At 36.3% G+C, this 12,658-nt stretch overlaps 1 long non-coding RNA gene across 1 annotated transcript in view; it reads left to right on the top strand.

Annotated features, from left to right (window-relative positions):
- Window positions 1–12,658, top strand: part of LOC140518465 (uncharacterized) — a 270,745-nt gene that overhangs the window by 227,040 nt on the left and 31,047 nt on the right. The window contains exons 3-4 of the long non-coding RNA XR_011971933.1: window positions 7,186–7,340; window positions 7,488–7,667. This is a non-coding gene — a long non-coding RNA (uncharacterized lncRNA). The remainder of the gene's footprint in view (window positions 1–7,185; window positions 7,341–7,487; window positions 7,668–12,658) is intronic.

The raw sequence follows: 12,658 nt of genomic DNA, 5'->3' as shown, positions 1-12,658 counted from the left end.
GGATTTGAATTCCAATCCTGATTTTTTCCTATTATGCCATGCTGTCCCCTGAGGCAAAATGAGACCCAATAGATGAATTGTCTTGGCCAAGGTCACATGGCTTATAATTGGTACACTGGACCCTAGAATACAGAACTCAAGTCTATCTTTTATTGTAGTGCTCTTTTTTTCAATGCCATTTTAATATCCCTTTGAAATAGCAGTTTGTTGCTTCATCAGTCCTAAAGTCATTCATATTTCTGAAGTCAAAGCTGTAACAGCCCTGTTTTCAGTAATTATTTTCAGATTACATTAATGCATCTTTTCTCAAAACACTTCATTTTTACAGTTGGTAGTTTATTTATAGATGATACTGGGATGAGAGAGATGTCTTTCTTGTTCATGATAAATTCTGAATTAGACAGCATCAGCAAAAGAATTTTATCTCATCTTAGCATCGATAGCAAAATAAAGTGCTAATTTTTCAAGGAAAAATACCAAAAAAACCCAATAAACTTTGTAGTCCTAAAGTGAGTTGGCATATGGGAGATCTCTAGGATCTCCTTTTAAGACTGCTCAGCCAATCAATCAATAGGCATTGAGCACTTGGGCACCAAACATTCTTCTAGACTATGTTAGAGGGTAGAGGAGACATATTGGATATGGTCCTTGCCATATTATTAAATCACTTTACAATAATAACAATAATTTTAATGCCCTAAGGTTTAAAATTTGTTTTCCTCACAACATCATTTGAGGTAGGTAGTACAAAAGTTAGTATACATTCTTCATTTTATAGGTTAGCAAACTGAGTTTCCTGACTCTAATTTCTGTACCTATCCCACCATACCATGATGTAATTACTGCATGCCTTTCCTTTGACTTTAAGAATCCTTCTAGGTGAATAAGAACAGACGCCATATGGAAATTCTCTTGCCTTTCTTCTGCTCCTTGGAGTCCCAGACTTTATCTGGGGGTACCTAGAGGGCTCTCAAATGGAGCTGACACCAAGTGAGAACACTTTTTCTGTAGGCTGTCCCAGAGCTTAATAACAATCTTTCTGTCTTTGACACCTTTATTATATTTTTGTTCTTAATCAAACACTGACAATCCCAACCTTAACCTCATCATTATTGAAAGAACTCAAAATCCCAGCTTCACTCAGTCTCTTAAACTCACTGCCAATGATAAATGGTCTTTTGCTTTCTATGTGTTGTTTTCTGTGGGGGCTATTACCCTGAAACATCTTAAGGACTCCTAGGCTTTGAAATCTACTTGGGTTTTGTACTGTTAAGATCTTCAGATACTAACATCTTTATTGAAATTGAACCCTCATGTGCGTATGTATATATATATATATATGTATATGTATATATATACATAATATATATATATATATTATTTTTCACGGTTAGATTGTGAGATTCTTGAGAATATGGGCTTTCTCTTTTCTATTTGTAAGCCTAGCACTTAGCACAAATTTTTTTTTTCATTCATTCACATAGAAGTAGAGCATTAAGGATAGACCTATTCCAAATCTCTCTGACTGAAATTTTAAGTGCATAAATTTAGTATGACGGGAAGGAGGACATATTAATGAATTACTGTATAGTCTTTTGATCTTTTAGTGGGGGTAGGGCAGGGAAAAGTGTACTGACTCTAGAGTTAGAGAACGTTTGTTCAAATCTTGTCACTTAGTTGTATGACCTCCCACCAATTACCAACCCACATAGGAAACGTCTTTCAGATTTCGGTACCTCAGTTCTTTACACTGATCTGTTTTCTTACTGATGTCCATGCACCTTCAGATAGTACAGAATGCAACACACTCACACTTCGACATGTGCAACTCAGTTATCTGAGTCCTCCTACAAATCCTGTACAGGAGAGTCCACCAGACTTGATGAATGTCCTTGCCTGGGTCTTTTGGCATTATGTAGGTTTCAGGGTAGCATATTACACTGTCCGTTTCCTATCTCTCAGTCTTATTACCTTACCAACCTAGTTCTTTTTCTGGTAGTATATCTCTTTGAAGATATCTTTTACAGGGTTTTTGAGTGCAATTCCTTGTTGGTAATATGCTTTAGTCAATTTATGTCCAGTGGGTATCTTTCTATCTTCCTCTATGAGGTCCACAAATCTTTTTTCCTTAGAAATTATGATATTACATGATTCATTGCCATCTAACATCAGAGAATCTTGGTGTTACAAACATGGTTTTTTGTTTCAGAGAAGAGCATGGTTGGGGTCATTGAAAATGATGCACAATTTCCTACCTTCAATTTTGCTCACTCTCCTTCTGTTATTCAGTTCTGGGCCAAGCTCATTGTGCCTTCAAAGTGTCTCTTAAATAGGTCAATAAGCACTTCTCAAACTCTCATTTCATTCCAGGAACTATGATATATGCTGGGGCTACAGAAGTCAAAGTGAGTGGATCCTCCCCTTAAGTAATTTACATTATACCATAGATATTTTTCCAAATGGTAGAGATATTCTTTCAGAAGATGAAGTCTTCCAGATGTTCCTACTTTCAGAGGCCTTTGAGCTTATTGCATCGAACTCTGCAACATATCAGAGCCTCTGAAATGATCTCTATAAAAATGAGAGGAGTTTGACTTAACTCTACACATGAGAAAAATCATGCAGATAATGAATTCTAGGCTACGATATACAGATTTATGAGTAGCTCAAGATCTGGGCCCTCTGCTATACCCGTGACAAGTGGTATTCCTTTGATTGAACACTTACACTGATGATGTCCTTATAACTTTGTGACAAAACCCATTCATTTGTCAAACTATTGATGTGATAAACATATGATATGATGTGATATGGTGTGATATGATAGACAGAAAGATGAAGTAGAAATGGCATTATATTTGGAATCAGCAGTTTGAGGTTTGAATCCTGCATTTACTGCTACTACCCTTGTGACTTTGGACAGATCATTTAAATTCCTTAGGTCTTAGTTTTTTTCTCTGTAAAATTAAAGGGTCGACCTGGATAATCTGCATAATTGTAAAGTACTTACATGTACTAATCACAGTATACTCCATGGTAGAAATGTCTGGATTCTTCTTCTCCTTCTCCTTCTCCTTCCCCTTCCCCTTCCCTTTCCCCTTCCCCTTCCCCTTCCTCTTCCTCTTCTTCTTCTTCTTCTTCTTCTTCTTCTTCTTCTTCTTCTTCGTCTTCTTCTTCTTCTTCTTCTTCTTCTTCTTCTTCTTCTTCTTCTTCTTCTTCCTCTCAAAGAACTAGTCATGCATGGTAATTGTGATTAGATCATTTCTAATGGTAATTAGAAATGAATGAATTTGACTTGAAAAGAACTATAATTTCTTTCAGTACTAGGACTTAGAAGATACATGGGACTGGGTAGTTAGATAGATACCCCCCACCCTTATACACACTGTACCTAATGGGCAGTTGCTTAAGGAAGGTGTCAGCCAAGAACAACAGGAGTAAGTTGCAACTTGAGATAAAGGAAAAATTAGGAATAGAAGAAATGGGTTCCAGTATTATCTCTCTTCCAAACTACCTAAGGGATCTTAGACATTTCACCTCCTTTGGGCCTTAGTTGCTTTATTTGTGTAATGAAGAGAGGCAGTAGTTTATGTTAGGAATCTCAAACCTCCAAATCGTATTATAAACTCTTTTTTTTTTCAGAAAAATATGTAATCACATTAACAACATTTGTGGAGAGTGTCAGTAGTAGTGCAAATGTATTAGCATTTTGTGATAGGAAAATAAAGACAACCCCCCAAAAAGAAACCCCGCATAAAAGTGGGTATCTACTGAATAGGAAGTAGGTAGACAAATTGTGCTCTATGAATATAATAGAATGTTATTCAATGTATGAAAGAAGAAAGAATTTAGGGAAAAGTGGCAAGAACAATGCAGACTATGGGGAAGGAGAATTATGTAGTGACTACAGTAATGTAGACATAAAAAAACCTTAAAAATACCCCAAACTTTCATTAACTGTAATGTCCATTCTCACTTATAGATAACAAATTGGGAAATACAATTATATCTCCGCTGTAGGAAGTGAGATGGGAGACTAGGAGTCATAGATGTTTCATACACTGTCGGAGTATGTGGGTCAGTTAAGATTGTGCTTCTTCTGTCCTGCACAACATGTGGCCCATGGTCTGCTAGGGGTCACCTTATGAAAAATATAGAGTTGCCACTTCTCAGTATCCTGTTTGTCACATGACCCATGAGAAGCGATCACAGTCAGTCTGTCTTTAGTCTAAACTATAAAGCAACCTGTGCCAATGAATCATCTTCAGTCTGTCTTTAGTCTAACCTATCTGTGCCTCATAGAAGTATACAAGTTGTGTAGATCTATGCTTATTGCTTTTATTTGATCAGGAAGGTTCCACTATGAAAGGAGATATTTTATCAGAACTAACTTGCATAACTGATTAATTATGATTGACTTCGCTATTCCCAGCAATGCAATGAGCCAAGACAATTCCAGTACATCAGTGATGGAAAATACTATCCATATCCAAAGAATTTCACTTTTTTTTAATGACTTTTCCCTTTTGTTCTGTTCCTTTCTTTCAAAGCAGGACTAAAGTGGAAATATATTTAACATGAATGCCCATGCATAACATATATTAGATTGCTTGCTGTCTTGGAGAGGGAGAATGTGAGGAAGGGAAAAAATTGGAATTCAATATCTTATAAAAATAAATGTTGAAAACTATTTTTACATGTAATTGGGGAAAAAAGTATTATCTATTTAAAAAAAGAAGTAACACATAGAAATATAAGATACTGATAAACCATAGAACAAATAAAATATTTAGAGCAATAGGATGGTGATTTAAGCTTAAAGCAAATACATAATTCCAATCTGAGACAACTGATAAGCGAATCTCTGTATCTCTTCCAGTTTTAATGATTTATGACTTTGAGTCTAACCTGAAGGCAAGGCATTGGGGGAATTCTGGGGGCAGACTTTATATGGATTTCAGGACCATCAGTGTCTACAGAATCTAGGAGTAGGCAGGATATGGGTATCTAGATAGTCAGGAAGTCACTGTCAAGGAAGTTTGGCACCAGGGAGTGGGGGCCCACAAATAGGAATTGTGTTTCAGAGTTAGGATTCTAGCCTGCAATAGGTCTGAGATATAGGGTACCCAAGTGACCAGGACATGAGGAATGAGATTTGATTAGAATGGGCAAAGGAATGACTCAGCCAGTAAAACCAGCATGCAAGGTTAGAGCAAAACCAACACTGACATTGGCTTGTTGCTTAGCCACCTGGTCTATGGATGCCTCTTTCTAATATCCCTACCAGGTGACTAAAGGGGTCCCAGTGTCTGGGATGCTGCTAAGCCTGTGGTTAGGGGTCATATAGCTCCAGCAGTGGGAACTGGTGGACTGCAGGGGCAAAGAGCCAGACTGGCCATTACAACCTCTTTGCTTTTCCTGTTAATTGCTCTTCCATCAGATGTTCAATTAGAATGACCCTGTCCAGAATTGCCAAAGACCTCTTGTTTTGTCTTAGAAAATTAAAGGGTAGTAACTGTTTTCAACATGATTATCATCATTACCTCAGGGAGATTTCATACTTCAAAAGTCAAAGTCATAATAGCCCAGCATACTGCAATTATTTGCAAATTACCTTAATGTATTTTTCAAAAGCCCTTTTTGGTGCTTGGTAATTTGTTTATTTGCTGAAATCATCAGTGTGCAAAAATGATAAATAGTCTGGGATGGCCATGAAGTCTTTTAAGCTGGATAACTTACTATAGATTCACTGTCACTCTGAACTTAGTTTAAAATCACTTTTCTCTTCATTAGATGCTTAGTAGGGGGGAAATGAAATATTGGTGGCTTGTCCTATCCTTACAAAGCATACGGAAAATTGAGGAAGCTGTGCTTCTGATTTCACAGAATTTGGACGTCAGTATCCATTTCATCCAACCCAAACTCTGCCCCCCCAAGAGATCTCCATTTATGACATAGGCATGTGATCATTTAGATTCTTTTTTGTTGTTGTTAATTTTTTTCTTTAGAATTTTTTAAATTTAAATTTATTTATTTAAGTTTTCAACATTCATTTCCACAAAATTTGGGGTTCCAAATTTTCTCCCCATTTCCCTCCCCCCACCCCAAAACTTCAATCATTCTAATTGCCCCTATCACCAATCTGCCCTCCCTTCTAACATCCCTCCCTTCCCTTATGCCCATCTTCTCTTTTGTTCTGTAGGGCAAGATAACTTTCTATACTCCATTACCTGTATTTCTTATTTCCCAGTTGCAACAACAATACTCAACAGTTGTTTGGTCATTTAGCTTCTTTTTTTTTAGGCCTCTAGAGAAAGAAAACCCACACCTGGCAAGGAAAATATTTCACCTTTGAACAGCTCTAATTGCTAGAAAACTTCTCTTAAGATCAAACTTAAAGTTGTTTCTTTGCGAGTTCCACCCATCACTCCTAATTCTGCCCTCTGGGGCCAAATAGAATAAGCTTATTCTTTTTTTTCCCTACCAAACAGTTTTTTAGTACTTGAAAGAAACTATTGTACCCCTAAGATTCTCTGGCCCTGCTCTAACATCCTTACTTCAATTTGGTGTGTAAAAATGAATAAAATACCAAAAGTACTGAATACAATACCACAGATTTCTGGTGATATTGGCCAAATGGGCCTGGAATTAGGAAAATCTGAATTTAAATCTGGCCTCAGATACTTAATAGCTATGTGACTCTAAAGTCACTTAACCTCTGTTTGTCTCAGTTTCCTTATTTGTAAAATAATAAAACCACCTACCTCCTATGGTTGTTGTTGTGAGGGTCAAATGAAATAATATTGATAAATACTTAGCACAGTGCTGGGCACATCGTAGTTGCTATGTAAGTGCTTCTTCGTGTCCTTTCCTTCTTGTTATAGCAAAGGTAGGCATGTACATGTGTTTGTATCTTTATGAGCATTAAGATGTAACATAAGCATCTTTCTGAATATTTTCTGTAATACTCCACTCCCTTGGACTATTGAAGAATTGGATTCCATAGCACCCATTTACTGGGAAGGTAAACCTGAGAACTGAGTGGTTAACCAGGTAATTTAATCAGGGCAGATAGGCAATTTTGAGACCTGGAATAGGATAAAATACTATTTCTTTAATTGTTTACATCCACAACCCTAGATTATCTGAATATTTGTCTCAGTTACATTTTCCATTGAACTATAGGTTTCATCCTGAGATGGCCTTTCTAGCTCTCAGCTAGAGGAGACTGACTCTTAATAAGCAGATGCAATTACCCTCCATGAGAACTTTTCCTCCTCTGTGAAATTGTGCCTCAGAAATAAACCACTTTTGGCTTTCATCCAACCAAGGCAGTGACAGTAAGAAACCTGCTCGTTGTTGCCTGGGGGAGGGGGGGAAAGGCAATTTTGACTTTGCAGGGTTTCATTTCTAAAAAATAGTTTTCTTTTCATGAACTAGACAGATCCCTAAAATTAACTTTCTTTTTTTCAAATTACTACTTAAAGGAGAGAGAGAGTCACGACAGGAAAGAAAAAAAGTTCCCAAATTAGCTGGTGTCCCAGCAGCTTCAGGAGAATTGGACCCTGTGACCTATTACTTTCAGAACAGCTGCTGAGCAAAATAGATAACTTGGACTCCTTTAAGGCTGGAAATAAATGGAACATCAAAATGCCTTCCTAGCTTTGGTAGGTACTATACACTTTAAATTTCTTTGCTTTTTACATTTGATATTTTGGTCACTTACCCACAGATATTATTTTGTATAGCTTAGAAAAAGCATTCTGTAAGAATGAAATCCTTTGGACCAGGAAGGAAAGACCTCAGACTCTATAGCCTCTTGCTGCTCTTTCAGTGTGTGTACCTGAGACCTTGTACATGAAGATTCTGGGTAACCATGGTTATTGATGTTTTCTCCTCAAACATATGTGCTTCTAATTGAAATTTAATGTAACATAACATACAACATATTTATTAAGGACTTAATGTGTGAAGAATATATACAGTGTCTATGAGAGATGCAAAATTTAAATAAGGTACCCTTAAGGAATTTATAATGGAGAAACTCCCCTATAGTGGGACAGAGAAGTGATGCAGCAGATAGAGTGCCAGATTTGGAGTAAGGAAGACTTGGGCTCAAATTTGGCCTCAGATACTGACTGTGGGATCCTGGATGCGTCACTTAACCCGTTCTCCTCAGTTTCCTCACCTGGAAAAAAAGAGAAGGAAATGACAAACCCCTTCAGTATCTTTGCCAAGAAAAACCTGAATGGGATCACAAAGAGCTGGACATGACTGAAACGGCTGAACAACAACAAAGTGGAAGGGGGGATAATAATCAAATGCACATAACTGTAATGCCTGATGCTTTGGGACAGCATAATGCAGTGAAAGAGTTCTGGACTTGGAGTCAGACAATCTGGTTCTGAATTCTAGCACTGCCATTTAATGCCTATATGACCTTGGGCAAATCCCTGAAATTTTTCATCAGTAACACCAGGGGACTGGGCTTGATGACCTCAAAGGTCATGTCCATATCTATATTTATGCTCTTATAATCCCATGTGCACAGAAAATTCCACACACATTCCAAAATTATGAATGCACCAGAGTGGATGGGTGCCTTGACAATGGTTCTGGATAGGACTGGAGGACTGGAACTAGGGAGGATGTGAGTGGCAACAAAACTAGATTGTCTTAACTATTTCCATGCCATAGCCCAATTCAAGAAGTAGCCAGGTCAGAGTCTTCTTTATTTTCACCAATGATACTACCTGAACAGGCATGAGATGCCACTAAGGAAGCTAAATTTATCTAATACTCTATTTACCTCCTTAGTTTCTTTCTTGTTTATTTTTAGGTTGGACTTATGGATTTCTGAGAGGGGACAATTGAGCTTCACACTAGTATAGTTTTGCTGTCTATTTCTTCCTGCCCCTCATTTAAGAATTTGGATGCTATACCACTTGGTATATATATATGTTTAGAACTGATATTGCTGCATTGTATATAATATCTTCTAGCAAGATGTAGTTTCCTTCCTTATCTCTTTTAATTAGGTCTATTTTTGCTTTTACTTTGTTTGAGATTAGGATTGCTAAACCTGTTTTTCTTTTATACTTCAATTGAGGCACAACAGATTTTGCTCCAGCCCCTTACCTTTATTCTGTGTATGTGTCTCTGCTTCAAGTGTGTTTCTTGTAAGTAACATATTGTAAGATTTTGTTTTTTGATCCACTCTGCTATCCACTTCTGTTTTATGACAGAATTCATTTCATTCACATTCACAACTATGATTAAAAAGTGTGAATTTTCCTCTATCCTATTCTTCCTCCTGTTTGTCCTCTCTCTCCTTTTACCCTTTTCTTCTTCACAAGGGTTTAGCTCCTGTCTACTACCTCCTCTGATCTGCCACCCCTTCTGCCATTCCTCCCTGCCCCTTGATCTTTACCCTTCCTAATTCCTTGTTGGGTCAGGTAGATTTCTATATTCATTTGAATTTTGTATTTTTCCCTTTTCTGATCCAATACTGATGAGAGTTACGTTGCTTATTGCCAGTGATGCTCATTGCCTACCCTCCCATTTTCTCCTCTAATAGATTTTTTTGTGTTGCTTCATGTGAAATACTTTACCCCATTCTACCTCTCCCTTTGTAATCCTCTACCCACTGTACTCTTCTTTCTCATCCTTAAATTTTTCATGTCATTCCCTGCAATTCACATTATGCCCATACCCTCTGCATGCTCCCTCTAGTTGTACTGTTAGTGACAGAATTTTTAAGAATTAAAAGTATCATCTTCTCTTGTAGAGAAATGGATTCCTATTCTTCTATTTCATTGAATGACCATTTCCCCCCTTGATATATCATACTTAATTTTGCTGGGTAAGTGATTCTTGCTGATAGTCCTAGCTTCTTTGCCTTCTGTAATATCATGCTCCATGACCTTTGATTTTTTAATATTGAAACTGCCAATTCCTGTGTAATCCTGATTGGGACTCTCTGATATTTGAATTGTTACTTTGTGACCATTTGTAGGATTTTTTCTTTGACCCACTAGTCCTGAAATTTGGCTGTAATGTTCATTGGAGTTTTTATTTTGGGATCTCTTTCCTAAGATGATTAATGGATTCTTTCAATGCCCATTTTACTCTCTGGTTCTAGGACATCAGTATGGTTTTCTTTGATAATTTCTTAAGAGATGACGTCCGGGTTCTCTTTTGGATTATGACTGTCAGGTCATCCAATAATTCTAATATTGTCTCTCCTGGATCTATTTCCAGGTCATTTGTTTTTCCATGAGGTAGTTTACATTTTCTTCCTTTTTTCGTTGTCATTACATGTATGACTGTGGCCAAGTTATTTGCACTCTCTGGGACTCAGTTTCCTCATCTGCAAAATAGGATTTTTTTTGTCTCTGTGGCTTTCCAAGATCTCTAGATCTGCTTTAGATATGAGAAACATGCCTGTGATAAGACTTTATCCTTGTTTCTCTTCTCTATACTCAAGTAATTTTTGTGCTAAGGCCAAAGAGTTCTTGAATATAGTGCTAGCTAAACTCAAGTATTGTGAACTTTTGGGAGTAGAGGATGGTTTATTATATTGTACAAGATTAAACAAGTGATGTGCCAATAAGGAGTTGTACAACTATTGACACTTTAATTTTTTCTGGGTCTCAATTCTCTCCTCTTTATGTAGAAAAGATTAGACTAGAGTCAGTCAAACCCCCTCTTAGGTATTCCTTCAACTTGAACTCACATTTGTGGACTAGAACCCTAGAGAGGGGAATAACTGTTTAATGCTTTAGGGTCATCTTAATGGGTCTGCACTTCTAAAACCATAGTACATTAACCCCAACTTCTATTCTTTCTATTAAGATCACACAAAAGATGCATTTTTTTTTTTTACTAAAGATATATACAAAGATCTCCAAAGGTGTTTGTGATATCACAAATTTGGGAAATCCCTTCAGTGGTGCATATAATTACCAATCCACACCTGTTGATCTTGTCCTACTCTCATCCATATTTATCAAAAATTTATCAACAATTCACCAAAAGTACTAGATACCTTTCTCAGTTTCTCCTGACTTTGTGAAGATACTGGTGAATCAAGCCAAGCATCCACTGTCAATGCTATCTCTAATATTTGAGGAATTATCAGTCCATTTATTTCTGTCACATAAGTTTTTGGTGATATTGTGATTTCTATTCTTTATAATTTCTCATTGTTTATGTGTTATAGCCTCATCATAGCTACCATGTGCCTTTTTTCACTCTGTGAGATCTTTAGTACTTCAGAAATAGTGGTATTCTAGGTCTTGTTTCCATGGAGCAATATGATAAAATGCTAGGCTTGAAAGGATGAAACTTTGCTCTTATGAGAAGCTTGAGTTCAGTAAAAAAAATGCTTTGCAATTTCCTAAAACTAATCTAACCTATTGTCTTCTTTCTTTTCCTCTCTGGATCAGTTCATCTATCTGTATTGTATATTGCAGATATACACATTATTGGACAAACTGTATAGGATATCCATTTAGTTGCATTTTGAAATCTAGCTAGCAAATATTCTTTCTATGTTTAGTCTTTCCTGTGTGAATAGAGAAAGGAAATTTATTTGGATTATTGAAGATCTCTTCCAGGAGATTCTGCAACATCTAGGAGTTTTATGCAATCAACATAAAATCAAACAGAAACAGGAATATCTGGAGGACCTCATTATTTACTAGGAATCCTTCCTAGACATAGGGTCTTATGCTTGACCTCTTCCATCATACTTGCATCATACTGTCAGATATCTGTCTCCCTGCTTTATTTTTCACTTAATATTTATTATCATAGTGTTATTGAATTAGGCTTGTCTCTATTTCATCTTCCAAGGATTTTTGGATGATTTTGAATTATGAATAAGAGACACTTTATTGTAAAAGATCCTATAAAATGGCATTTTGTCCTATTCTCTTGTAAACAACAAACAATAAGCAAAATAGGAGCTTATATTTTCTATATATTTCAATAATGAGGAGAAACCTAAGTGGCTCATTGAACATCATTTGTGAAAATCTCCTTGTTTTCCACTACTAATATCATGGGCTCACATAGGATATAGATGACCCTCATAAATGTTTTGTATTGTATACACACACCCCATTAATTTATTTATATATGTATACACACATAGCTGTTATATAAATATATAAATATATATATATATATATATATATATATACACATACATAAGTGTGTGTCTATGCATGAGAATAGGTATATAGGTTGGTAGTTATTGGTGAGTTGGAGTTTTTTTTGGCCACCTTTTCTTTTGGCATCCATAACATCAGATAACTTTCTCATGTCTTTGAAATCTTTTTTTTTCCTTTAGATACTTTATAACTCACTCCATTAATCCTTTCCCTATTGTATCATCTCCAGCACATATCTCAGCTGTCTATTTGACCCAAACTGGTTGTTTTTCTATTTTTATCTTTTAGTTTCATTTCTTTTTCTAATGTAAACATTCCTAGGACTCTGATATTAGGGCCCAAGTGTCCTTTATCTTCAGTCCTCTGGAATCATGACTGACCATTGCATTTGTTAGAATTAAGTCATTCAATGTTATTTGCCTTTTTAATGCTGTAACTCTTGTGTGTGTGTATATATATATATATATTCCTGATTCTGCTCA

Source organism: Notamacropus eugenii, chromosome 1, assembly GCF_028372415.1.
Source record: "Notamacropus eugenii isolate mMacEug1 chromosome 1, mMacEug1.pri_v2, whole genome shotgun sequence".
NCBI lineage: Eukaryota > Metazoa > Chordata > Mammalia > Diprotodontia > Macropodidae > Notamacropus > Notamacropus eugenii.
The sequence above is the reverse complement of the archived record's forward strand: the minus strand, read 5'-3'. Positions and strand labels throughout refer to the sequence as shown.